This window comes from Lissotriton helveticus, chromosome 5_1 (genome assembly GCF_964261635.1).
Source record: "Lissotriton helveticus chromosome 5_1, aLisHel1.1, whole genome shotgun sequence".
NCBI lineage: Eukaryota > Metazoa > Chordata > Amphibia > Caudata > Salamandridae > Lissotriton > Lissotriton helveticus.
The window spans coordinates 796,771,078-796,798,258 of NC_136065.1; the positions used below are offsets into that span (position 1 = coordinate 796,771,078).

A 27,181-nucleotide genomic window follows, 5' to 3' on the forward strand; every position below is an offset into this window, starting at 1 on the left:
CTCCCCAACTGTTAATATCACAAAAAGAATGATTGTAAGTTGGGTGACTGTTCAGTACATAAAGTTCAGGTGCAATTTACCAGAAGTTAAATTACCGGATGAGGAGAGTTGACCTCTGTAATATGAAGTTCACTTAAAGCAATGAAGGTGCAGCATAAGTTAAATATAGAAACCTAGGTCCTCACATGATTAATTTTTTTTAAAGCATTGTTTTTTTTTTTTAGTTCCTTTAAGCCTTTGAATTGGTGCCATACATCTGTAGGCAAACTTGAAAAACAGAGTAGAAGTGGTCATGCGTTATATTGTCACTTTGTGTATTTTTCTTCCATTGTAGATGAGGATAAACAGAACATTTATGACACCTACTTTGTCGTTTATGCTCTGTGTAGCGAACTGGCTGCCATGGCCAACAATATAAAGTTACATTCTTGGAAATCATGTCTAGTGCGATGGCTAGTAAATAGGAGGGGGGTATGCGACTTTCTCATGTAGTATGAGGGTTAGTGGCCCTAGAATATTGCTTGTTCACAGATACTGGAACCAACTAAGATGTGATCTTTTTCCGTTGAATGTTGACATATTTCTGTCATGGTTCCTTCAGGGTACCAAGATGATTAACATGGGGAATTAAGTCCTATATGCATGAAGCCCAGCTCTTGCGTGCAAAGTCAATTTCTGTTTTCATACTAAATTAGCATGTTTTGCTCTTTGATACATCTGGCATACCTGACATAGACATTGCTTCATTTGTAAAGAAATGAGTGCCAGGAGGCCATAATACCCCTGCCAGCACTGCTAATGATGGTAGCAACGCAATTGACCATCACACGTACAAGCGTGACAATGCAGACTTATTCCAGGCTTCGCAAAGCTATAAAATGGCATGGGCGGCTGGTATTTGTCATTTTTTTGTCGATATTGAATTAATAACTAACTGTGATTGTGCACATCTCTTAAATTGACAAACCGTGTCACCATGTGGAAGATTATGTGCTGGTGTTGACAGCAACGCGCTGGCGTCAAGCACCGGAAACCACCTGCTCAAATTAAGCACTGAATCTGGAACGTATGCTTCGTACATTTTTCAATTATGTCTCCTCCTGGTTTGGCATGTTTATAATACACAATTCACATCATTGAGTAAATGTGACTTATGAGTTAAAGCTTTTAGTTTGTTAACCCACCATCATGGATAGAAAGAACTACCTTCTCTTAATAGGTAAAGCTTAAGGGCCATTTTATGGATTGTGGTGATAATTCTGCAAACACTTATAAGAACACGGATCACAACATTTGGATTTTGTTTTCCTGAAGGCCACAGTGGAGCTTCTGAAATCTTTTTATTTTGTTTGTTTAGAGGACATGCTCATTTTTTGTCCTCTCCTCAGAAGGCTTGTGGCTACTTAAAATAAAACATGTGAACCTCGTTATGTTAGCCGTCGCCTAATCAAAATATTGTTACTTCAGCTACTGAATTTAACAATCTCTGAGAAAGATTACACTCATCTTTGAACTCAAACTCAACATTGTTTGGTGGCGTGAATCAGAAATGCCTGTTAACCTAAAGCAATAGGGTCTTTTCCTTGGTTGTCTAGCATTTTATTCCAATTGGAAATCTCAAATTTACTTGTAGTGTGGGAGTTATGCTCACATAATGTTCAAAGGTCCTTAACTCGTCCATACACTCTGGTATTTAAAGTGACTTTGCACATTTGTATTAATTTGTGAAGCTTGCCATTGTCCCCATTGCTAACACTAAATTTAAATGAGGTCGTGGAGCTTACTTACCCTCTCTCTAAACATGCGAGAGCCTGCCTTTTAACTAGCTTCAGCGACTGTAAATCAAAAGACTACTTGAAACATGGGCATTTAACTGAAAAGCCAAGCGGGGGGGGGGGGGGCCTTCACTCCTAACTAAAGAAATGCCCTGTACAAACCTGGTATTTTCTCCGCCTCAGAGCACCACTGTGGTTTCTGAGAGAGCTTGGTTGGCTCTGCATCCTTTAAGCAGCGCTGCCTTCTTCCACTTGACACTTCCCAACGTTACTCTCTTGCTCTTTAACTTTCTCTGGCTGTTTCACTTTTTTTCTCACACTCTCATCTGATCTCACACTCAATCTGTCTCTTTCACTCTCACTGCCTGTCTGTCACACGTTCTCTATTCTCTCCCTTTGTCCCTCACTTTTTCTTTCTTTTGCTATCTTTTTTTCTCTCCCTTTTTACTCTTGCTCGCTCGCTACCTTTTACGGTCATGCCCTGACTCTGTTCGCACTACCTTTTTCCCTCTTTGGCTGTTTTCTCTACTTTTTGGTCACTTTTCTTTTTCATATTTTCTTTCATGTTCACACTATTCCCATCGTTCCCCTTTTTAGGGCTCGGGCCTACGTCACCACGAAGTGGGGGCGGAGCTTCCGAGCTCTTATGTATTTGAAAAAAAGAATTCTGAAAGGGGTCCGGGCTGCCACATTCCTTAGTGCGCGCCGCGTTTTTTATGGCATCTGCCTAGTGATTCGTCTTCGCTGTGCTGTCTATTTAGTAGCCTTGACGTGATAGGCTATATTTACTTTTCGTCCGTCATTTATTTCAGTTTCATGGCATATTGTCTGTGGTTACGTGCACGGCAGACTTATTAATCTTAATTAGGAGCTGTCAGGGTGGCCGTGTAATGCATTCCAGATGGTGTGCGCGCGTTCACCATAGAGCAGTGCGGTTTCGGGCGCGCGTCCTCCTCACGTGCACACAGGCATAGCGAATCAGTGTCATAGCGAAAAGACAACATTTTGTCACGTCTATTATGAATTTATGACTTGTAATTTCAGGTAGGTTACATCAGCTCGATTAATGTTTCAACCACGGCCTGTTTCGAATACAAGTTCAGTTGTTATATAGTCCCGAATTCAAAATGGTCTCTCGCAGTAAAGTTTTCTACGAGTTGAATTTAATTCTGACAGGGTCCGTTTTGCATGCATGTGTTTAAATCACAAAGGCGACATGCAAGGGAAGTGTACAATTGATGTGTTTTTTTTTTTTTCGGTTTGTGTTTATTAAATGAGTGCAGTCGGAGGCATGAAAGGGCTCTTGGCAGCAGGCGGTGAAAGCTGGGAGGCGTGATGTGGCCTCTTTGTTTCCGTAGTGCTGGTCGGTGACGGCGCGCTATTCTTCTGCTGCGGTTGATGGATGACCTGCTCAGAGGAGGGCAGATCTGAGGGAACGGCCTGCCGACAACGAAACCTCATCTGTGTGACTGGAGGGTTTTTAAATACTAAAGTTGTGGCCACCAACGAGACTTGCCTCTTCTTCGTAGTTCAAGAACTTGTCTTAAACAAAAACGTCACCGCTTAATAAATCATTATCTCGCTTAAGACCGCTAGCACGCTTTTTAGAAGCAGTTTGCACCCCACACAAGTTTGGGGAAAGTTCTTAACACGCACCACCCCTTGAAGGTGACCGTGACTTCTTATGCTTCGTTTTTCTGTCATCTTTTTTATTTCGGTTAATGGGGAAATATGATCTAGGAACCTACCAATTGGGTAAAGGCGATTGTCAGAAGGCGGCACCATGAGCAGAAGACTTCAGGACAGCCAAGCTACGTATTGCAGTAATACCCTCAGCTGTAAAAAAAAAAAAAAAAAAAATCTGACAAAATGTAAAGCTGTCCGGAACTTACGGTAATGGTTACAGACTACATTAAATGTTCTTTGGGGATAAACCAGCTGCTGCAAACAACTGTCTGACCTGCAAGTCTTGGGGTATAATAGTGGTAAGATGCAACCTGTGGTTATTGCGCTCAAGAGATCTGTGTGTAACCTCTGGCCGTAGGTTTGAATGTTAAAATAGTTCAAATGATTAATATGCCTATTTCAGAATATAGCGTATATTTGTAGATCACATATTTATGTGTAACATAGACTAGTGGGATAGCGAGTTTGTTGCTTTGAGCCTTGTACGACCCGCATGTTTTAGACTACAGGTGAAATAGCTCAGGGAATTATGTCCTAGCTGCAAACTGCAGCATAAAAACAAGAATAACAGGGGAGATAAATAAATACACCTTCTCTTTTTTTTAAATGGATATCCGCTTCAAAGTCAGGACATTATGTATGTTGATGACCTGCGTCTTCGTCAACCACATCTTTAATAATATGGTGAATTTACCTTGCTAGACGTGCACCTTCCAGCGAACAATGAAACCCGGGCTTTTCACACCTTGCTTTTGCCAGCTGCAGGCACTCACTAGGAGAGAACACAGTCTCCCTGCTCGTGCAGAGTGGTCGTGCAGAGTGGTCGTGCAGAGTGGTCGTGCAGAGTGGTCGTGCAGAGTGGTCGTGCAGAGTGGTCGTGCAGAGTGGTCGTGCAGAGTGCAGAGTGCAGAGTGCAGAGTGCAGAGTGCAGATTGAGAGTGCCTAAAACACATTGCCATTTACAATGCCATTATCTCTAACTTAAAACAAACCCGTGGCCTAATGCATTCCTAATGCTTGTTTTTATTGGAAAGTTTTATATAGCATGAACTCGACCCGAAGATATCGGAGCACTTTACATGAACACCAGTTGGGTTACAGACGGACACATTCATTTTTCTTAGGCACAGAGAGATTAAGTGATTTGCCCAGAATCACAGGATGTTGAGCGTTCCTCCCGAGTCTCGAACCAGTTCCCCAGCTTCGTGGTCGACGCTCTAGCCGTTAGGCCACACCCTCTCACTTTCTCTCCTCTTCATCCTTTTTCACTTATGTGCAAATGCAGTCGACAAGCCATCCCTTTAGTATTTTGCCACAAAACGGTGAAGCCACAGCACACTAGAATTTCCCTTCATACTTAAAACACTCAGTTTGAAAATGCAGCGAAATATTCCCTTTCAAAATCTGAAAATCTGCTCACGCTATACATATAAGGTAATTTGTTGAAATGTAGTCTCTCTCTGGTATCTCCATCACATATACGGTGACTTTACGTCTGAAAATGTTACTGTACTCCACAAATACTCCATGAGAAACGGAAAGATTTACCAGTTCATAAATGCTTGATTGGGTTGATTTGCTCATAACGTTTGTGAGTTATTCCATAGGTTGTGACCTTTTTTCTTTCTTGTCTAAATTGGCTTTATTCTCTTGAAGCCTGATTTCCATTAATCAGAAAGCCACTACTCTGTTTGGTTTACTTGTACTGGTTTGTGAATTTTGTGACCTCTTCATCCAGCAGTCTCCAATCTTGGATTTTGTTAAGACAGACCTAGTTCGAATTAATGGTTCTGCTAGCACTGTATCTTTAGCATTTCATGTTTTATCAGATTTAACAACACACATTTTCTCTGTTCTAAAATGCCCCTGAATTTGAAATGCCTTAATACTTGCAGTAGCAGTACACAGTTAAAGTTTGTATAAGTTTGGGTCGGTTGCGATGTGGTTGTAGTATGACTTGGGATGGATGCCGAGTAAAACTCTCATCTGCTTCTTTAACCATCGCGCCAGTTTTTTGCAACTGCTGTATCCACCCCGTCATTTCTGATCTATTTCCTGCCTCTGCGACAGACCGCCTTTCTTAATCAAATAAAAGCTGCGTGTTCTATTCTCTTCAGCTGTAATAATTGAACATCTCTTAATGCCATAACAAAAACAGTTTGTTCCAGTCCAAATGAAAGGTGATTTGAAAGCAATGTTTCTGGGCTTTTCTCTATTGAGGAGTGCCTCAATAAAGGTTTTCGTCCTTTGCAGTCCAACCCCTTTCACCAGGCTTCTAATGTTAATAATGTATGACGCTATAATCTGGCAAAGAACAGAACACAAAGGAAGCAGACCTGTTTAGACCAGTGGATACTTTGCCAGTAGCGATGATTAAACCCCGGGCTCCTATTAACTGTATTAAAGCAAGCAACTATAAAGAAAATTACTAGCGTGCTTTCAAATGTTGTTTCACCCTATTTGATTACATTTGTTTTTGTTTTTCATCTTTCTAAGTGGACTCTGCAGCTGAGAGGTACCTTGAACAAGTTAAGTTTATGATAGAAAATGTCGACTTTGACTGATTTCAAAGTTGTGAATTAAATTGAAAGCTATGATGACAGCATGATCAACACCTGCACGATTATGGTTATATGCTGGGTTTGTTTTTACCTAGGAAGTCTGTGCTTCACAAAGCTTGTTTGAATTGCTTCCAAAGAAACTCGCCTACAGAATATTTCCTGCTTGTCGAACGTGCTTGCACGCATGCAAATCTTGCTACTGTGTGGAACTTGCTCACTGTTGCTATACCCCATTTTATACCCCGTGTTATTGAAAGAAAGTGAGATTCCAAGATCTTGCCAAGCCCATTCACTCATAAACCATTTTATTATAGATTTCATTTAGTCTGCTCTGAAGCACACTACAGCAAAGTGCATTTCTAAAGGTGTTAGTAGTGTAATACTACTAACGCGTGCCAAGGCATAAATTGTATCAGTAGCACTGATGTTTGTCCTTTTAGTGAATTTTTTGATAAAATACATATATTAATATTCTGGAATTGAGAGCCACTACTCTTTCTGAAGGATCTCACACGCCAGCATGATTGATTCCCTAAGTGGGTACTGAGTCAATAACAATCCGCAGTTCCTTCAACTTCACTTCAGCATCTGCGTAGTCTCGCCTTCACCTCCAACCTCACCCTCCTTTCACCTTCCTTTCATCTTCAGCCTCACACATTCTTGTACACACCTCACACATCTCCCTTACTTCCACCCAATGTGGCCTCTACCCAGTGTTGCATCAATCTAAGCATTGTCTTCAACCTAGCCTCATTCTCAACTCATCCTCACCACTTCAGCTCATCTCACCCCTCTTCATCTCTTCATAGTACACTCTCCCCTCATTATCAGAATATCTCCTCATATCAACCTCACCTTCACTTCATTCATGGACACTCCACCTTCCCTCATTTTCCTCTCTTCTCATTCCTCACATTCATACCAGCTACTGTTTAATGATTAAGGCTGCTGCGTGCTTGGGTCTTAACATAACATTTTCTTTCATTGTCCCTCTTCCATATATCAGTTTCCTAAAGCGTTCTAAGTGGGTGTCTTACTTGTTAAGTCCCTGTTTTAACAATTGTGGTGGAATGGAAGTGTGTAAGGGTTTTTTGAGGGGATTGGGGGAAGGCAACTCATGTTTTCAGCCTTAGAGGTCGTTTTTTCCTCGATTTCTGAATCCAGATTAGAAATTGGTGCAAACCCTTTATCACTAGTACCAAGTGTAATGCAACTGGTAAGTTGGAGGACGTCTCGTTGCTCTGTAAAGACTATTAAAACAAACATTTACAATGCAATGGTTTTGCCTTTGTTAAAGTTAGAGCTATTGGCATTGCTCTTGACATTATTTTTATTTATGTTTTTTTAACATAAATGGCATTGTCATTTACAATAGCAAATTCAACCACTCATCTAACCCATCTGAACACCCAGCCACTGATCCACCCGCTCATCTATCTACGCATGCGCTTGCCAATCTCTTCATTCACCCACCCAGCTGCCCACTTGACCATTCCGGTACCCACTCATCTATCAAAGCAGGCGCCCGCCGACCTCATCATACATCCGCTCCCTCGTCCCTCCCTCCAGCTGCCCACCTACTCATCCATCCACTCATCCTTCCACCTATTCATCCATCCGCTCACACATCCATCCGCCCACTCATCAATCTGCTCATCCTTCCACCCGCTCATCCATCCTCTCACTCATCCATCTGCTCATCCTTCCACCTACTCATCCATCCACTCATCCTTCCACCTACTCATCCATCCATCCACCCACTCATCCATCCGCTCATCCTTCCACCTACTCATCCATCCGCCCACTCATCCATCCGCCCACTCATCCATCCGCCCACTCATCCATCCGCTTCTAGGATGGTCAAACAGTTTGGAAAATGTTTGCAAAAACTCACACACTCCTGAGCTTGTATTTTCTCACTGCATGTTGCACGGACGGCCCTCGCAATGCTCCTTTCCTGCGGTGGTAAATGCGCCATTCTGGCAGATTTTCCACTATTGTAAGAGCAATTTATGATCGAGTTTTCTATTGCAATGGCATTTTTTGGGTGCCCACGGTCTGCTTGTTTGACTCTGGCCTTCTAGGTGCCTTCATAACCTGGTCACAACAGCATCTCTGGGTCTCAGCAGCCCTTTAATACTCTAGTGTGCAATGTATCGATGCAGCGCCTGCTCACGCCCTGTGCACTGACGATGATTCAATGCAGTGCCTGCCCACGTTGCTGTGCACATGCAGGGCCTGTCTAGCCCCTGACCTTACATGCCATTGTGTACAGCTTTACAATGTATCAATGCATTGCCTGCCCACACCCCTGTGCACTACCTTCGCATGCTATTGTGCTCTGCCTGACAATGTATCATTGCAGTGCCTCCTCACGGCCCTGTGCACTGCCTTTCCATGCCAATGCAGTGCCTGACATGTATCAATGCAGTGCCTGTCTATCCCCCTGTACCCTGCCTTTACATGCCACTGTGCACTGCCTGATAATGAATCCATCCAGCGCCTGCCTACGCCCCTGTGCACTGTCTTTCTATGCCCCATGCTCTGCCAGTCCGTGCCTCCGTGCCGTACCTGGCCATGCCCCATGCTGTGCCAGTCTGTGCCCCCATGCTGTGTGTGTCCCGTGTTGTGCCAGTGCGTGGCCGAATGCTGTGTCAGTCCGTGCCCCGCGCAGTATCCGGCCATGCCCCCATGCTGTGCCTGTCTGTGCTCCCATGCTGTACCGGTCTGTGCCCCGTGCAGTATCCGGTCATGCCCCTTGCTGTGCCTGTCCGTGCCCCCTGCGTGCCCCCATGCTGTACCGGTCCGTGCCCCCATGCTGTACCGGTCCGTGCCCCCTGCGGTGCCAGTCCGTGCCCCCATGCTGACAGTTCGTGCCCCGTGCAGTATCCGGTCATGCCCCCATGCCGTGCCTGTCTGTGCCCCCTGCGGTGCTCGGGCAGCAGGGCACAGTGTGAGGGGCAGGAACCGAGAACTAGGAAGAGAGTGAGGGACAGTGAGAAGGAGGTCGGTTGGGGCGAAGGAGGGGAGAGTGTGCAGAGCGCCAGGACTGACAGTGAGGAAGGGGCAGACAGGCGGCAGCGAGCAACAAGAAGAGAAGGAAAACGACAGCGCAAGGGTGAGAGGGGCGGGCAGAGAGGGAGTGGTGGAGGGCGGGGAAAGAGAGAGAGGGGCACCGAGGGGAGAAAGAGACAGATAAGAAAAGCATTAAAAAAGAGGAGCGGGAGGGCCTTGGCGAAGGAGAGGAGCGGAGAGGGGCGGCCACAGAGAGACAGGGTGAGGGAAGGGTTAAGACTAAGAGAGTGCGAGGGGACGAGTGAGCCACGGAGAAACACAGAGAAGACAGAGCACGGCGTGTGTATGAGAGAGACAGAGAGACTCGGAGAGCTGCTCTCAGACGGGGGAGTGCGGGGGTCCCACAGCCCCCATCCCTGCGGCCCGGGGCGGAGCTGAAGCCAGCGCCGGAGGAGGAGGACAGAGGGAGTAGTATTCCGAAATGTGGTGTTGATTTAAAGACTTCTCTGTTCCTATTCTCCGGCGAGCCCTGCCAATTACAGAAATCTAACTGGGCCAGAGCTCAACTCCAAAACAGTGCCCCGGAGGCACGGGCCAGGAATGCGCTTGGAGGAGTGTGATGTCAGCACCACATCTGAGGCGCCGTGGCGGGGGTGAAGATCGGAGGTTGCGTGTAACTAAACAGCACTCGTGTAAACAACTCTCAGTCACACCTCAATCCCGTTCCTCCGAACCACTGCTCATCTAACCCAAACCGCACTCATCGAAGCCACTCTCGGCCAAGTCACACTCATGTAAAGCACTCTCAGCTGAACCACAATCGCATTTATCCTTCTCCTGTAACCAGCACTTAATTAAATTACAAACATCTCCTTTGAATCGCTGCTACATTCTCAGCCATACCCCTGTCATCAATACCCCTCTCATTTGAGATACTTTCAATTCAGCCGCAGACCAGGCACTCGTCTAATCCAAACTGCACCAATCTAAATTACTGCCCATAGGGCCCCCTTGGATAGTCCTCAGCCAAGCCCCCTATTTACATTGCTGGAATCAAAGTGCGACCACGAGGGGGGAGAGCGGGAGGGGTGACGGCGGGAGGAGGGACACGGAGAACTTTAAAACTCACCGGACTGCTTAGGCTTTCATTACCAGGCTCCGGGAGGAAGACAAGACCACACGGAGAGCGGGAGGGGGGGAGAGTGGGAGGGGGGACGGCGGGAGGAGGGACACGGAGAACTTTAAAACTCACCGGACTGCTCCCAGGAGGCGGAATTTACCCGAAGGCATCGAACACGGACAGTGGGCGGGCGGGAGAGAGACGGCTAAAAAAAACAAGTCAGGTCCCGGGCCGCGCTGTGATTGGCTGACGTCACGGGGGTGTCCCGGGCTGGCCCAATCTGTGCTTTCAGTATAAAGCTGCGCTGTTTTCGTAGTGCTTTTCACTTAGGTGATCAGATGCCCATTCCGTGCTCAATTTCTCCTGAATATCTGTGCTGCTGCTTCGGTCTTTAAATCTGGATACTAAATTCTACTCTCTGCAGGAAATAAATTAGGATTTGATGTGCAGTGCACACAAAGGGTGCCCTGCTGCCCCATTTCACCTCAGCAACTCCTTCAATTTGTCATTCTTCACATTTAACATATGTATTGAGCAATTTGCTACACTCAAGCTAAACTCTTCTGGTCCCATTGCCTCCACTTTTTAATGCATGTAGAAAATACCCAGAGGAATAGTTTTTGGACATTGGTGGGAATGCTGACACATGGACATCAAGTTTTGCCTCCTGTACTTGGCATATGCCGGGCACCTGCCAATGTGGTGAAATACCTTGCTTTCAAACCTGATTCGGACCTTGGACAGTCCTATAAGATTCCAGTGGTTTCCTCTACTTAATTTTTCCTCTTGAGGCAAATCAGAAAGTTATGCCATACCTCACCCATTAAGGCTTTAGAGCAGTGGCTGTAGTGACTGTCGGTGCATGAATTAATTATGTTAATTCACCCTTTTGGTCAGACCAAATTCTGGCTGACATTCATACTGGTTTTACATAATGGTGCTGCCTGTTTTGTTAAGAGGATCTCTAAAATGTATTCTCATATCCTCCAGAAATACATTTGCTTCCTGTCTTTGCTTGTGTATCTTTATAGCCCAGAGTATTACATCTAAAAGCATCCACAGTAGTTTCATTGTCTTTTTGAGGAAAACGCTGGCAAATTGTATTACGTTCGCCCATGCCTGGTCTGTTAAAGTTCTGCATTTTAAAAACAAAAATAAACAGGTAGTCCTTTTTAGGTCGAGCAAGTGCACATTTGCTGCTCTGCGAGGCTTCTTGTAAACTAATTCTGTGTGGGTCTGACTCGCCCCACTCATTGGGTTGGTTGTTGGCTGCGTCTTTTTGGAATCAAAGCCTGTAAATGGCTAAAGGTGCATGCATGTCCCACCTCTTTCGAAAAGGTTCACTCCCACAGCGTTTTTCTTGTGGGAGCGAGCAGCGGCGCGCACAGCGGCACCTGCTGCAGTGTCTCCTTGGGTGGTAGCTGCATTCTTCGTGGGTCAGGTTACTCTTTCCCAACGTGCTTTCGCTTGTTCATATAATCGGCACGACTGCCACGCACGGAGTCGTGTTTTTGTTTTATTTGCCATCCTCTCCCAGATTGCTCTTTTCCCCTTTGCGTCGGAGTCTGTCCACCACCTCCCCCACGTCGGTCTATTTCGGAGCTTCCTATTTGTTGAACCTTTGACCCCCAACACAGGGAAGTACTTTGGAACATTGTTGGCAATCGCAGCAGAAATTATTTATAATTACAAAACCTCACTGTCACATCAAGCATCTAGAATTACCGTTCCTTTGGCCCCTCTCGCTTACAGATGTGCAAAGCTGCACCCAATTCCCCCGCCCCCTCTACTGAAGAACATGTTTACTCTGTGCAAAGGTGACGTGCTGTGTGCTTAATCACTATCCATTACCGGCAGCTGGTCTCCTCCAAATCAAATGTATAGCTTAATTAGTCCTATTACCAAAAATGGCTGTTGTGTTTTACAAACTTGTCGCTCTTAACCGTGGCTACGGCCGCCGCAGTTCACCTCATCTTCCTGTGCCATTCCCCAGCACCTCCCGCCTCTCCAGCACTCATCTTATAACTGCCTGTGGCTCAGAGGAGGCACTCTCTTTCCGTCCATCATCAGTTCCCTGGCGTGCCTGTTTCCCTGTTCCCAGGAAAGCTTCCTAGTTAGGCCTCGGCCATGAAGATCAAGGAAGCAAAGAGCACTGCACAGGACTCTTTGGCAGAGACCTGTTGAGAGATCAGGAGAGATGTGCACCTGCAGTACGGCTTACGGAAGGTATTTTTCAATGTTCCTTTTTAGGGCGAGGCCTCCGCCCACGTAAGTGGGAGGAGTTTCGAGATCCTAATGTTAAAGAAGAGAAAAAAAAAGTATCTCCTAGGGCTTCGGCGAGACAAATTCCACACATTCCTTAGTGTGTTCTGTCATCTGGCCAGTGATTCGTCTTCGTTGTGGTGTCGTTTTAATAGCCTTGAAGTGATAGGCTAAATGTCGTTTTCGTCGGGCATGTGTAGCATTTTTCGTGCGTGTGCGCGCAAAGAAGTACATTAATTATAATTAGGAGCTGTCAGGGTGCCTCCGTAAGTGAATCCAGATGGCCGGGCGCGTTCACCATTCAGCAGCGCTCAGCGCGCAGCTGCTCCATGCCAGGCCGGGAAAGGGCTTCATTAGTTCAAGAACAAGAGTCTGACGTTCTGTCATGGGCTGTTCTTTTAATCTCAGTTTCATTTTTTTTCTGGAATGGTCCGTGGCCGGTGTGAATGGAATTGTTCTCTCGAGTTTATTATGTGTTTCTTTGCAGCAGCTTTTGTTTTCGGAGCTGAGGTAATGAATAGCAAGCTGGCAGGCAGCGCCTTTTAGAACTGTTTGCTTTCTGTTTGAGACTCTTGACAATGTTTTACAAAATCTTTTTTCTAAAAGCAAGCATCTATCGGAAGTGGGAGATAGGAACCTTTTGACTGGTTTCATATAGTTCAGAGATTCACTTTCATTCCTCTTTAAATATCACTCTTTAGGTGTTCAAGGTTTGTGTATTTTTTTTTTACATATCTTAAGACAATCCAAAAGTATTTTTTCAAGATGAAATGCCAAAGCAGCACAATGCAGAGCAGTGACATACTACAAGTGGCATACTATAATATTTTTTTAATAAGGGGCAAGACGTTGAAAGCCTAATAGCATTCTCAAAGTTTATGTGTAGTGTTCATAAAAGCAGCAAATCTGGGATAAGCTGGGGGGAACTGTCTTTCGCTCTAAAGGCTGTCTGTCAACAGGTTTCCGCTTTCAGAAGTCTAACTGGAATTCTTCAGGACTGTTTATATGGAGTAGTTGCACTATTCTAGCAGACAGTAAAGCATCTGATTACAGTGGTCTTGGGGGCAGAAAACATGACCGCCTTGCTCCTGTCACACTCACATACGTGTATATGACAATTGTGAGAGTGCAGTTTGAGAGTTGAGAGTGCAGATTGAGAGTGCAGATTGAGAGTGCAGATTGAGAGTGCAGATTGAGAGTGCAGATTGAGAGTGCAGATTGAGAGTGCAGATTGAGAGTGCAGATTGAGAGTGCAGATTGAGAGTGCAGTATGAGAGTGCAGTATGAGAGTGCAGTATGAGAGTGCAGTATGAGAGTGCAGATTGAGAGTGGTGTTTGAGAGTGCAGAGTGGAGATTGAGAGTTGAGAGTGCAGAGTGGGGGCGCAGAGTGGGGGCGCAGAGTGGGGGCGCAGAGTGGGGGCGCAGAGTGGGGGCGCAGAGTGGGGGCGCAGAGTGGGGGCGCAGAGTGCAGAGTGGCGGTGCAGAGTGGCGGTGCAGAGTGGCGGTGCAGAGTGCAGAGTGGGGGTGCAGAGTGCAGAGTGGGGGTGCAGAGTGGGGGTGCAGAGTGGGGGTGCAGAGTGCAGAGTGGTGGTGCAGAGTGGTGGTGCAGAGTGGCGGTGCAGAGTGGCGGTGCGGCGGTGCAGAGTGGCGGTGCGGCGGTGCAGAGTGGCGGTGCAGAGTGCAGAGTGGCGGTGCAGAGTGGCGGTGCAGAGTGGCGGTGCAGAGTGGCGGTGCAGAGTGGCGGTGCAGAGTGGCGGTGCAGAGTGGCGGTGCAGAGTGGCGGTGCAGAGTGGCGGTGCAGAGTGGCGGTGCAGAGTGGCGGTGCAGAGTGGCGGTGAGTGCAGAGTGGCGGTGAGTGCAGAGTGGCGGTGAGTGCAGAGTGACGGTGAGTGCAGAGTGACGGTGAGTGCAGAGTGACGGTGAGTGCAGAGTGACGGTGAGTGCAGAGTGACGGTGAGTGCAGAGTGACGGTGAGTGCAGAGTGACGGTGAGTGCAGAGTGACGGTGAGTGCAGAGTGACGGTGAGTGCAGAGTGACGGTGAGTGCAGAGTGACGGTGAGTGCAGAGTGACGGTGAGTGCAGAGTGACGGTGAGTGCAGAGTGACGGTGAGTGCAGAGTGACGGTGAGTGCAGAGTGACGGTGAGTGCAGAGTGACGGTGAGTGCAGAGTGACGGTGAGTGCAGAGTGACGGTGAGTGCAGAGTGACGGTGAGTGCAGAGTGACGGTGAGTGCAGAGTGACGGTGAGTGCAGAGTGACGGTGAGTGCAGAGTGACGGTGAGTGCAGAGTGACGGTGAGTGCAGAGTGACGGTGAGTGCAGAGTGACAGTGAGTGCAGAGACAGTGTGTCAGGGTGCACATTGTGTGAGTGTGCAGAATGAGTGTGCAGGGTAAACAGTGTGTGACTATGCAGGGTGACATTGGGAGTGTGCGGGTGAGCAGTGTGTGAATGTTACGGGGCAGTGTGTGAGTGTGCAGAAAACACCACACACACATACACCACACACACATAACGCACACACAAACCACACACCTCAGTCTCTCAACACCACACACTTGTCACCACTCAACACAACACACTCACCACCACACTCACTCCCCAGGCTCACCCCCACAGACTCACCACCACACACTCACCAGCACACAGAAAACAACACACACAACGACACACCCCCAGCCGTCAATGAATGCTTTCACCATGCACAAACACCAACAACCATCATCCATCTGTGCACGCTTTTACCAAGCACACACCCACCAGCCGTCAGTGCACCCTTCCACCAGGCACACACACCTCCAGCCGGCAGTGCACTTTTCCACCAAGCAATCGCAGTATGGTACACTTTACTTTTAAACATATTCATATAAAGCACAGCATGCCACCATTGGTAAAATTACAATTCAACCAACATACTTCCACTACACACCACATGCACACACTCCATAACACATGGCAAAAAGACATTGGCATTTACAATGCCATTAGCTCAAACTCATATAAATCCGAGCCCGATTGCATTTCTAATGCTTGTTTTTGTTTGTCCCCTCCACACCTTGCAGCTTGCCCTGATCATTGCGTCTCTCCTTCCCTGAGGAGCCAGCCATGCAGCGCAGCAACTTACATTAATAAGGTGAGACCGGTGCATAAACAGGGGAGTAGCACTAGCAGAGAGTTGTAATTAATCTATGCAAGGCTATGTGTATCTTTATTTCTGTACACATACCTGGGTATAATAGGCGTCTGCATATCCGGTACAGAGTTTACTGCCTATCACAATGACATATTGTTTTGTGCCACGGTGTACAGGGGCTTTCCACATTCTTAAAGAAAGTGGCTCAGGCGTATTTTGCTCAACTGGGGCCTTTAAACAAAAAAATCAATCCAGTTCCTTGCACTAAAATATATATTTTGGAATTTGTGTGCGTTATAGCTGGGGGGACTCGAGCCCCAGCCATTCATCTTGTCTCTTAACTTTAATATAGGCCTCGTCTAGCGATGCAGCGCATGTGCTGCCCGCTTGCAAGACTATTGTCGTCGGTTTTGCCTCCGAAGCGGGGTGGAAGCTCCACCCATGCTTTGCTTTGGAACATGTCAAAAATGTGCGCTTTTGATTGGAAGGGAGGCATGTTTGTTCCCTCCTGGTTGCCGTGCCTGCCCGGACAGGAGATGTGCACGCGCACAGCGTCTCTTTTGCTCGTGGCGTTCACTTTCGTTGCGTCTCTTGATCACCACTGCTTTATGACCTGTTTACTTTCTTCACTAAAGAGGAGCGAAAGTAAAAGAAAATGTAAATGTAATGTAAATGTAGTTGAGCTTATATAGCGCACAGCTACCCGCAGTGGGTTTCCCGGCGCTTGCTTAGGGAACCCTTCCTGGTATTCCCCTGTGAGATAGCAGGGTATCCACAAGGTGAAAGTCAGGCATCCCGCCGCGAGGGGCCGTTGTGGAGATTAAGCAAGCTATTGCCCAGAGTCGCAGAGTGTGAACCCGTGAGTCGAGGAGGCACCGGGGCGAGAATTATCGAGTCCGTGGAATTTTTAGCCCAAGACCCGCTGAGGCGGGGAATTAAACCCTGGTCCAGGACCGATCTCAGCTTCCGGGTCTGCTGCCTCTAACCCCTGAGCCACACTTCTCCAGAAAGCCTGAATGCAATGAATACTTTACATTGTGTCAATGTTTTTGTTTTGCCTACGTGTTCTCGGTCTGTCTTAAAGTGGGCCCATGGCCTTGACACTTACAGAAATGCACCAAATTACAAGTCATGCTGTCAGGTTTGAAATGCTCATGTTTAATTTACAAAAACGTGCACGAATGCAGACCTCTGGATAAGATAGATACATCATCATAGACCTATTCGACTTGTATTTTCAAAACACTGCGCAGGCACATTTGTATAAGCTGTCCAAAATGATTGCCTGCCCATCAAATATCAATACACACTAAAGCTAAACATCGTGAACCCTCATGTGTTCTGTAAGGATAGAGCTAAGGGGCTTTCGGCAGCCTTTCACACTATGTGAGAAAGCGATGATTTAAATGTACCCAATTATTCATCTGTCAGTTGTAAAGCCGGTTACCTGCTGAGTGTTCAAGGTGCCTATAAACAGGTGAGTGGGCGCTTGATATGTTTGTTTTGTCGGATGTCAAATGCACTTCAAGGAGATACCCCAGCCATTGATCAACCGCTAGCTCCCCTATCCAACCCCCCCAATAATCAATCCTGCCTCCAAGAGATTAAGTCTAGTGTACGTCTCCCTGTTTGACGCCCAGCTAGTGTAGTGCCCTAACCCTACACCCAGCTAGTGAAGTGCCCTAACCCTACATATTCCATCTGACACTGCAGTTAAAGCAGAGAGGGACATAAAAGCTGTTTCGCTGTGAGAGCATAGCATGGCGAGGCATGTCTGTGAGCGATGACCCTCTAAGTGCTGAACCCCAGGGGACACCCCTATGAGAATGCTGGCGCAGGGACACCTGTGTCTTCCACTGAAGCTCAGGTAATGTATTTGAAGCCCCCAAACCTTACAGCGCTAAGGATATGAAGCGCACACACAGGAGAAGGAAAGAACATGTACTCCTGCCTCAAACACACAATAAGCAATGCGAGGGGAGTGTCTGAGAGCAGCGCGGCTTCTGCAGCTTAACCCCGCCTCGTGAGCCGGACACTGGAATTCCAGCCGCTACCTTCCCCGGCTGTCTCGCCAGGTCAGCGGACTGGTGCGACATGTGCATGTGCATGTGTTATTGTTGTCCTGATGGCTGCTCTTCCTGCTCTCCCTGACCTTTTTCATCCCACTCTTCTCCGCCTTCTCAACTCTCCCTTGCAACTATGGTCCCACTCTACAGGTGTTCCTGTTCGGCATCTCCTTCTTTGTTCCTCTCACCACAGCTCTTCCTGCTTCCACTCTACTCTCACCCGTCTCACCACAGCTTTCCCTGCTTCTTCGCTCCTCTCTCCACAGCTCTCCCTGCTTCCACTCTCCTCTCGCCCATATCCACAGCTTTGCCTGCTTCCACTCTCCTCTCACCCATCTCTACAGCTCTGCCGGCTTCCACTCTCCTCTCACCCATCTCCACAGCTCTGCCGGCTTCCATTCTCCTCTCGCCCATCTCCACAGCTCTGCCTGCTTCCACTCTTCTCTCGCCCATCTCCACAGCTCTGCCTGCTTCCACTCTCCTCTCGCCCATCTCCACAACTCTGCCTGCTTCCACTCTCCTCTCGCCCATCTTCACAGCTCTCCCTGCTTCCACTCTCCTCTCTCTCCTCTCTCCCCTCTCTCCACAGCTCTGCCTGCTTCCACTCTCTCGCCCAGCTCCACAGCTCTGCCTGCTTTCACTCTCCTCTCGCCCATCTCCACAGCTCTGCCTGCTTCCACTCTCCTATCGCCAATCTCCACAGTTCTGCCTGCTTCCACTCTCCTTTAAACACAAACACATGAATACAAGGCATTATCATTTACAATGCCAATAGCTAAAACTCTCGCAAATGCGAGACCTATTGCATTACAAATGCTTGTTTTCTTGCGGTGACGAAGGGCACTCCTCGGAGAGCCAAGGCTTTGGTTGGAGTATGGGGGCAGAGACAGCCTTTAGACTCATTCACCCCCCTGGCCGTCCATCTGCTCATCGCCAAATGAGATCAGTTGACTGGGGATGAGTGTTTGATTTGCTCAAGCGCTCCGTCCATCATCCCCTTTTGTATCGCTTTGTTTGCCCTAAGTTGGCAGGGTATGCTCAGACGTGAGTCCCTTGTTCACTTTGCCACTGGATTCAAGCTAGCCTGGCTGATGATGGCTGTAATGCCAGAAACCGGTCCCAGGATGCTTGTTTCCGGTCCAGGGAAGACATGGATTTGGCAGTTCGGGCTGGACTGTTCCCATGAGGCACAGGCTCAGACTGATCTGCATATGGCCATGTCTGAACTGGGGTGGCTGAGTGAGCTAAAGAATGGGGATGGATTAAACCCAGATCAGTTGACTGGGGGTGAGTAGTTGATTTGCTCAAGCGCTCCGTCCATCATCCCCCTTTTGTATCTCTTTGTTCGCCCTAAGGTGGCAGGGTATGCTCAGACGTGATTCCCTTGCTCACTTTGCCACTGGATTCAAGCTAGCCTGGCTGATGACTGCTGTAATGACAGAAACCGGTCCTAGGATGCTTGTTTCCGGTCCAGGGAAGACATGGCTTTGGCAGTTCGGGCTGGACTGTTCCCATGAGGCACAGGGTCAGACTGATTTGCATATGGTCATGTCTGAACTGAGGTGGCGGAGTGAGCTAAAGAATGGTGATGGATTAAACCCAGATCAGTTGACTGGGGGTCAGTGTTTGATTTGCTCAAGCGCTCCGTCCATCAACCCCTTTTGTATCGCTGAGATAAATAAGCAGCAACTATGGGTTTTATATAGTATTGCTAAACAATATCGACACAAAACAATAGCAAAACTAGTGTCTGTCTCACATCCAAAAGGCGAGACCTCTTGGCTATGCCAATGCTTGTTTTGTCTTGACCTCTGCTTTCAGGCACACTCTACATGCTTTTGCCCTTTTGCCAGAACTACTACTTCCCTTGAAGAAACACCTCAAGAACTTGGTTCTTGTCTTGTGGCTATAACCAGCGATTGGGTCTGGTTTTTCTCTCTACGAAGCCTTCAGCACCAATTAACCCTTTTTTGTCTGAATGTGTGCTTCATAAAAGCTAACCACAAATAAGATATAAAAGCGGTCTTCTTAACTGGACTCCTACCTCTAGGCGTGACCTTCAGCCCTAAACACAGTATGCAGGTGGTGATTTCCAGTTTGGGCCACAGTATATCAGAAGTAGCCTCAAATGTAGGTGCAGTAATTCATGTGAGGCTTCTTGAACTGAACACAATAGCCCAATAGTCTATATAGGGATTAAAGCACTCTGCACAATACACCAGATGTACTTGCCTGAAGTGGAGAGAAAACTCCATCGAGGACAGCCAAAACTGTGCACATAATGCTTTATGTCGTCTTTGAAGCTACAAGGAATATACCATGTGAGGAATTGAGTATCAAATACATTGCTCCATTGGAAATCTTCTGAACAGGACACAGTACTACAAACAAGGCTGTAACATATGTACTCATTACCACTAGAAAACGGGCCTTTTCATATGGTTTACCTACTTTGAAAGTAATCCGGCATGAACACGTAAAGCTACTCAAGAATAAGGGAAGCTTGTACTGCTAGTGGTTTGGGTTTGTGTATGTAGCCTGCATTGATGCTGCAGCTACCTGTGCTGTATTGTTAGGGAAGCTTTCACCCTTTCAGACCATTCCATACCTGTGTGTGAGTGTTGGGGAATATATCTATATTTCCCCTACCTACTCAAGGAAAAATACGATTGACATTAACAAACCAAGGCACAGCACCTACTCAAGGTTAACACTGTTTACTCACCTGAGGGACTACAATTACCAGGATTCCTGGCAGACATCCCAAGAACCACACCCGCTTAGGGCGGCCATATTCAAATAAAAAGAAACTTGTTTGAATTCAGGTGAGAACGCCATGCCTTGGTATTTTGTCCATGAAGAAGGGGCGTTTTTGGCCCCGAAACGCGTCAGACTCTTTTTTAATTTCTATTGGGGTCAAGCTTTGAAGTTGTCGGGAGCCACAAAAAGCTCGATGGCCAGTGGATGTTGTGGTGAGCCCTTCCAATAGTGCAGGGGCGCTTTGCTTTTTCATATCTATATATCTATATATCCAAAATGCGATTACCGCGACTCAGCAGAAATCAGCCGGCACTCCAGAGAGTAAAGTCACTCAATCTTTATTTTGGTGATGATTACATCGACGCTTTTTAACAGATTTGCGCTGCCTTGTTCACTAGACAAATCATCTGTTTCAGTTAAAATAGGCATTTAGAAAGTAGACATGGGCGACAGACTAAACGCAAACACAGAGTAAGTGCTATGCAACAATCGGCGGCCATCTTAAAACATTTGGTTAAAAGATCACCAACATTCAAAATGCTGCATGTTCCAATATTGGAAACTTCCCAACATTTTATAACGCTTATTCAGGAAAATATGTTTACCATAATTACAGCAATAGGAAATAATTATCGCAGGAAAACTAATTCCTTGCATAGTTAATTATATTTCCTTAAATGCCTGCATCAGATTTTAAAAGTGTATCAGAGCATTCATTGCAAAATTTATGTAGTTAATGAATCATTTATGATTAATAAAAGTGCCAGTACTCATTATTATTATTGACAATAATATATAGTGCAAGTGCTTTTTTTCAACGTACAGTACTAGATATTATAAAGTGCTAACGCCTTATCCACATCTCCATTACTATTTTTTTTTCTATGAAAAATTGTCACGGCAAGAAGTGAATGGGGTAACCCCAGAATGGCAGAATAGAACTAATATTCATTTGCAAGTGTTTACTGCAACATGGGCTGGCTCCCTACACTCGCTGTCCGTCTTTGTGCACATTTCCATCCTTCTTTGTGTGGCTGTGCAACAATGTCGAGCCCAGTAATATCCGAAAAATTGGATAAGTCAACGTTTGTTTAAAAGTGTTAATTTTTAATTCATGGTTTATATAGTTTGTTATTTTTATGTTGCTCCAGGCTTAACGTATTGGTACAACAATAAAGCAACGAAAGAGTGTACACAGTTAACACTCTGGGCGTACAACATATTGTATACACACAGGATAAAGACACAATAAAAAGAAAAGCAAAATAATCTGCAGATGTTGACTGTTTTTAGTGACTACCGCTCAGGCATTGCTGTTTGAATCGGAAAGTGAGGAGAAAATGCAAGTGTAAACCAGTTAGTGAAAATGTTGACTGCAAGGAAATCCATATTGATATGTCAGACATATTGTGTAAAGTTTAGGCGATAAATCTTTAGTTTGGATTGCAAATGATAGGTGGGAATTATGTTCCATATTTTTGGAGTATTCCTTCGGATAGTAAGCAAGAGGGGGGTAATTTTTTTAAAGCACTGCGTTGTGACAAGTAGTGTAGAATTGCTTCTTAAACTGGTTTTACCTGACCATTCCACTTTTTATGATAGGTTGCTATGTGTTAGTAAGTGCATGGCCATGTATATCAGATATGCTGTTTCCTAGGTAGGGCAATATTCCAGTTTTAACCATTTGAGGGAGTTCAGAAAGGAAGTCATTTTCTTGAACTTTATTGTTTTGGTAATCAGCCTGGCTGCAAAGTGAAGGAGAGTTTTGAGAGGGGCTAGTCAAGACTTAAGCAGTTCGGCTAGTGCTGCTTTGATAAATCAACTCAGTCGGCCAGGTTTGAGGAGACCCTGGTCTTACACAGCTGTCTGAGTTGAACTTTGGCATTTTTAGTGATTCCTTAATAGTGAAGTAGAATTAGCTGAATTTACAGCCTTGGGGTAGATTGGTCTGGGCAATAGTTTAACAATGCACTCAAGAGGGAGGACTTCAGGCATTTTAGCAATGGCATGATAAACTCTTTTCTGTGGATTAACTTTGACATTAGCCGAAGTATGTTTCAGATGAAACTCAGACACTCATTGGGCAAGAGTGACAATATGAGCTTCATCTGTGTGTGGGTAGTGATTTAATGGTAAACAACTTGAGCAAGTGTAAATCCTGCATAGGGGCAGTCTTGTTAGAGATGCTTCCTGAATGTGTGAGTGGACCAAGCATCTTTAGGATTTTGGATCTCTGAGCAAGTGTTTAACTAGAGTTGATTAGTAGCCCATTGGAAATAAAAAGACCACCAACTCTTCAATTTGCTACAAAACTGTGCCTCGTCATAAAGCACACTGGTCACTGCTTCAACCCATTATATTTATTGTACTCCTTCTTTAATACATTAGTTACAAAGAATGATACTCATGCACCGGCAATACCTTTGATACTTTAGAAATGTTTGCAACCAGCGTTACCACCCTGCAAAGCTGGAAAACATGATGCACGTCTGGTGTGTTTTTTTCCTGCTGTGCACTAGGAATTGAGATTTCGAGATAAATCGGACTCCGTGTGGAAAAGTATCATGTTCTCTAACATTAGGCTATTTTTTGGGGACAACCATCCTGTTATTTTTATGCAAGTTTAAGGATACTGACTGGCATGAGACTCACTCGATCCTTCTGATAAATTGCCACCAAATGTGATTTGGCAGACCAGAGTAGCCTTGGGGTGAGTTTCACCAAATATGTAGTCAGCTGCATTATGTTCGGAAATACAGGTTTCTTTCGGGGTGGGCCAAAGAGTAATTTGAACAATACAATTACTTATAATACTTTTCAGTCTGCCTTACAGAGAACTTGTTTAACGGTGTGAATTAAGACTAGCCAAGATTTGTACATATTGTGTCCTATTCTTGAAAGTAATACCGCATTGGAGTTTACTTGCATGGTAATACATGCTAGAACCTCAGCCATGTAAAATCGTAGCCATCTAAACGACGACTGGCAAGCAATTTAGCAATCTGAGTAGTTTGATTTCACTGAGTTGCCTCTAGTTTAGTCAAATGATATTTTTTTCACTAAATGTGACTGATATTGAAGGCCTGTGGTCTTTAGTTTTTGCATTTGTTCATCCATTTTACTTGAATGTGTCAGCTTGTACCAGCCAACATTTAGTTGAGCTTTCTTCTGCGCCATGAAATCATTTCCTTATGTGACACAGGAAAACGTCTGCTTAGGTTTTGGTGACTTTAAATTGTTCCAGCCCCACTAGAGGACTGATGAATCTTTTTCACTGAAATGAAGATAAGATGCTGACTTGTTTTATGAGCACTGCTAATCTCAGTGCCTTTGTAATAGCACCACACTCTTACCAGAAATTGTTACGTGATGGTTGATATTGTCTAGGAATAATTGTTTCCTCCATTTCACAACATATTTCAGTCCAGATAAAGAGTAACCTTATTGACTGGACTTCAGTATTGGCTTTAAACGTGCCCTCTTACGTTCGTTCCCGAGCTGCATTCCAATATAAATGTGCTTTTCCAATTACTTGAATTTTGTAGGAGTCTTGATATCGGTTTGAGATACTCAGAAGAGTTTGTTAACCTAGCTTGAAAGACCTAGGAATTTCAGGCAAGTACTGCTTGCCTGCATACCGGGTTGACCAGGCTTTTTGAATTTATAGGCAGCATTGGCGTTGACAGAATACTGTTTCCAGATTGTGCTAATTTCAACCAAATAATCCCCATTTAGGAGGAGGTGACTGCATTTTAAGCCCCTTTGCTTATTCCTAATGTGGGAGGAACACCCCAGCCTAGTTTCGGGCTATGAGACATGGAGCTTGGCAGCAAATGTGTTTCTCTTTTGTCGATGCTCCCACCTGATGGTTGCTTGTGGTGGTGCACGGGTCCTGTTTTCACTTCGAGCTATAGGATTAGAAAGAAGAGAGGCTGCAGTGGTGGATATTACACCCAGTATGTCTGAGGACAGAAGCCTCCTACGCCTGCATTGGAGTTTCAAAATGGCAAGTGGCTTGGTGTAGACTGCACAAAGCTCAGACCTTGCTAAGAGAGGAATTGGTAGTGTGCATGCACATCTGAAAAGCCTGAACAACGGATTTGGCTTGCTAAACAGGTATTGTCAGCGTAACTGGGGTCGGTACCCGACTAACGTATCGAGTTGCCTTTGTCTTCAAAGGGGAAGGAGCTTGTGAGTAGGCACTCCCAGCCGGTGCAACATTTGATAATGGCTAGATTGGAGCCCAGTCATTGAGTGACGGAGGTGGTGCAAGCAATACGGATCGCAGTCTAGTAAATAAAACAAGCATTTACAATGCAATGGTTTCGCCTTTGGAAAAGTTAGAGCTATTGGCATTGTAAATGGCAAAATTTGTATTTATGTGTTGGTTTTGAAAACAAATAAATAAATGGCATTGTCATTTACATTGCCATTAGCTTAATCTCTCGCAATTAAATGCATTAATACACGAAGCAATGTCTTTTTTTCTACAAAAGTAGACTGTGCAGATACCTCGTGTGGCTGAATAATGCCAACTGAAAACCTAGGCTCAAATCCCAGCGCCCACGTTTACCCAAATTGTATGATCCTGGGCAGACCACCCTGCAGCGTAGTGCCTTGTGTTTCTTCACTGGCAATTTGGGAACAACAAGAGGTGATTCTCTTCATGTTATGCACTGTAAAAACGTTATTCATATGTGTTTAAAGATATTATGATGTTTTTCAGTATCTAACGAGGCCAGATTGTAGGCTGGGGTTGGCCAGGGACTATGGTGTGCATGTGATTTTTCTAAATTGCCCCACTGTATTTGCACTGTTGTATTTCTAGCACTATGGAAACGTGTCTCTGCCCCTCTCACATCTCTCTGCTTCATGCCATAATACTGCCCACAAACACCCAATAAAACACAGATTGTACCAATCAAGCACAAAAAGATTTAGCGGTTTACACAATTCCCTAGAAAGCGCTCCGAAGCCTCGTTCGTCATAGAAAGCGCTATTGAAAATAAAATGCTAACATGGAATGATAATACTGCACCCCCATGCAGCGCCCAGCACCAGCACACGGTGAGAAGCAGGAGTCCCCGCATCAGCAACTGGGTGGCGAGCCCCCGTATCCGCCCATACCCCTCCATCCTCTGTGGACACTGGGTCTGGCCAGTAGGAGGCAGTCCTGCTTACACCCAGTTCCAGCGCCTCGCTGGAGTTGTGCACGTTGCCGATTACTGAGCCATGTGACTATGGAGTGCCTCGACCTGTACTTCTCGGGAGGGAGGCAGGACAGCAAGCATTAAAAATACTCCCCACAAGCCTGGTGAGCTGGGAGTCTGTTTTCTTTACCAACAAGCTCAGTAAGTATGCTGAACTTTGAAGTGAGATGAGGATTTTACAGTAAATGGTTGTTTTTTCTCACTAAGAGGTTTCTAGAATACGTTGTACTTGGGATTGTGCGATCAATGCGTGTCGCTTATTATGTACTTTGACCAGCCCTACTCGGACATTGGAATAGTAACTGTTGACTAAGAAAGACTTGATTCAACTTGTGTTGCATTTCTTCATGAATAGAAGCCCAAGGGCCTTCAATGTTTCATCACATTCCTTCTCCCTGCGCTGGAGACGGGTGGAAAGATATCGGCTTTGTTGCGGTCAGAGCTGGGAGGGTGGGGGGGGGGGGGGGGGAGAGTATCAGGGAAGTCTCTCTTTAGAGTGCGAGGATGGTCAGCTTTTGTTTACTCGCCGAGCGCTGATGGGAACATTCTTTGCAACACCACGCAGAATTGACGCCCCCTGCGGCAACCAGCCATGACGACCCCTGCAGCAACCAGCCATGACGCCCCTTGCAGCAACCAGCCATGACGCCCCCTGCAGCAACCAGCCATGACGCCCCCTGCAGCAACCAGCCATGACGCCCCCTGCAGCAATGATAGGCAGTACCCAATCCAAAATGCGATCATAAACCTTGAAAGATAGATGTGACTTATGTCTTTAAGCATTTGGAACATATTTGAAAACATCAGCTGCTGAAACATGCCCAAATGGAAAGCAACTTTCCCTATGCAATTACCTTCAAATAGTCTTATAATTCAGCAAGGAGCTAAAATATGTGTCAATTCTGCTATTCAAACACAATCAATGTGACAAAAGACAGATTTTTTTACTTTCATCTACCACATATATCACAAGTGTCCGGTAAATAGAGAATTTTAAAAACAAGAGGGGATTCTAATGATAGCGCAGTGCAAGTGAATCCAGTGAACCAAGAGAAATGGACAACACAGTGTGCAGACAATATGCACAAACGTCACAACCATAAGGACATTAATATTTTGAAATCCAGACAAATGAGCAATCAGATTTACACAGTGTTTGACTTCTTATGAGAGCGGGAAGAACATTTTGTTGACGTTTCAACTGCTTATACGGATTCAAAAAGGGTCCTCATCATGACATAAGAAAACGGTAGCAACCTACAATAAAAAAGAGAACTGTCAGTACCCACAACCAATGTGATGTAGTTACAAGTGATCAGAACTGTGGGTTGCGAGTTGCACACCTAATTTGTTATCCGTCTATGAATTTTACCGATAGCACTTGAAGGCGTGCCTGCCAGGAAAGCACTTCGCCCAATTGCGCTGCAATATGAACCAAAACACACGGGAACCTTTTCAATTCCTTAACCGGCAGCACAGCCATATAACGCGATGAATCCAACTAATTAAATCCTGTTATTATTCTTTATATACTCCTTATTTTAATCCATTTCTTTTCCGTTTCTTTCTTTGTCTTAAATTAATTTTACTCATCA

The 27,181-nt window shown here is 45.7% G+C and overlaps 1 protein-coding gene across 17 annotated transcripts in view; it reads left to right on the plus strand.

Annotated features, from left to right (window-relative positions):
* CCSER2 (coiled-coil serine rich protein 2) overlaps positions 1–27,181 on the plus strand; it is a 556,848-nt gene that overhangs the window by 12,569 nt on the left and 517,098 nt on the right. For 6 of the 17 annotated variants that reach the window (XM_078643280.1, XM_078643271.1, XM_078643274.1 and 3 more), the window contains exon 2: positions 15,480–15,550. The exons of the other annotated variants lie outside the window; for them this stretch is intronic. The gene's annotated coding sequence lies outside the window, so the exon portion shown is untranslated. The remainder of the gene's footprint in view (positions 1–15,479; positions 15,551–27,181) is intronic. 17 annotated transcript variants of the gene reach the window in all.